Below are 1,801 nucleotides of genomic sequence, written 5' to 3'. Positions count from 1 at the left end.
TTGCTACGGGCGGTTCTCTGAAAACTTACGGTAACTATGGCTTTAAATATACTTATTATAACATATACATCTTGTAAATGGACGACGCTACGCATTAGTCACGTCACGTAGACGTAAAAGATGTCGACGTTTAACGTAGATGACGTCTTTTATTCACCGGATGGACGCAGATTGTTTTGAGATGTGGCGCAAAACTTTCGACACGTTGGGGATTTTTCGATGTTTTGCGCAATTTATTTTAACGTTTTCGGCGGTTAATTTGCAGATAAATCTGCTTTTTAACAACCGGAGTTGTCACGAGGCGATTAAAATAAACCCCTCGTGTTAAAATAAATCTTCAAAATGAGCCCAGAATGTGTTTAAATCTGCTACAACGTGTGTTTATTGCAGTATAACTACATATAGAGCCTTGTGTTTTGGGGATTTCTGTTTTATTTACGCGTTTTAATTTTAGAGACTTCATTAAAAATAAACTTGCGCAACGTTAGTTTCGTGCAGGTGAGCACGTGCAAATGCTCGGCCCCAAATCTCATTTCTCTGCAGATTTTAATCAGGAATTCAAGATTTTAAAATTATAACTTAATCACTTTCCCTTTTTTATGCTACTTTAAACTTCTATTTTACCACATTTTAGAAAAATAATGTACTTTTACGCCATTTATGTAACATCTCTAGTTACTAAAGCACACGTTAATGTAGCTCACAGCTGGGAAATATATCGATATTACATCGATTTAGCGATATAATCGATATCTATCTATAGATGTATATATCCACACATGTTATGTGCCTATGTCCACACATGTTAAATCCGCATTACTGATGCAAATATTTTGTAAAAAGAATTACAATATTATGTTGATAATGAGGTATTTGGTCCAAAATATCGTGATATTTGATTTTTCTCCATATCTGTGTGTGTGTGTGTGTGTGTGTGTGTGTGTGTGTGTGTGTGTATATGTATGTATGTATGTATGTATGTGTATATATATATGTATGTATGTATGTATGTATGTATGTATGTGTATATATATGTATATATATATATATGTATGTGTATATATATGTATATATATATATATATATATGTATATGTGTGTGTGTACTTCCCATATATATCACCCAGCCCTAATGTAGATCTGCGTAAATTGTAACGCTGGATATAATTTGTGAGGAATTAGGACACCAAATACCTTTTTTGAAGTGATACTTAAGTCGAGACATTAACGAACTTAATTCAAAAATAATCACACGAGACCGAGTTTTAGTCACTGGTGAGATTGTCAGGTTCAGGACACTTAAACTTACTAAATTAACGACGGTCAAAAGCAACTGCTCCTAACGATCTTCAATATTCTCTCTGTAGCTCAGTTTTTTTATACACACACACACACACACACACACTCAAAGGATAAGGAATACAGACATTGGGCTGTGGTTATCTATATTATGCTACAATAATGTCAGTTTCCAAAGTGCAGACAGTTCGAACAATGTGTTCCTTGAGTGCCCTTGAAACTCTGCCTCCTAATCTGTTAACCAGCAGAAACTGGACCAGACAGTTGTTAAATGCACACTTAACAATTAAGCAAGAAAGTCACACTACTTAAGAAACTACTTTTGAAGAAAGAAGAAATAAAAGACTATATCAAAATGAATTCTCTATCAGAGATAATTATGACACTTTTCCGAGTTATTTTTAAAGTTGTATTCCAGAGATCTGTGTGACAAATTCTTACCAAAACCATTTTCTCACTCCAGGTTTTTTAATGCTTGTTCAGCGCTGGTCTCTGGAGGATGC

The 1,801-nt window shown here is 34.3% G+C and overlaps 1 long non-coding RNA gene across 2 annotated transcripts in view; it reads left to right on the top strand.

Annotated features, from left to right (window-relative positions):
- LOC116690731 (uncharacterized) overlaps window positions 1–1,801 on the top strand; it is a 7,153-nt gene continuing 5,352 nt past the window's right edge. For both annotated transcript variants that reach the window (XR_004332350.1, XR_004332351.1), the window contains exon 1: window positions 1–30. This is a non-coding gene — a long non-coding RNA (uncharacterized LOC116690731). The remainder of the gene's footprint in view (window positions 31–1,801) is intronic.

This window comes from Etheostoma spectabile, chromosome 6 (genome assembly GCF_008692095.1).
Source record: "Etheostoma spectabile isolate EspeVRDwgs_2016 chromosome 6, UIUC_Espe_1.0, whole genome shotgun sequence".
Taxonomy (NCBI): domain Eukaryota; kingdom Metazoa; phylum Chordata; class Actinopteri; order Perciformes; family Percidae; genus Etheostoma; species Etheostoma spectabile.
The sequence above is the reverse complement of the archived record's forward strand: the minus strand, read 5'-3'. Positions and strand labels throughout refer to the sequence as shown.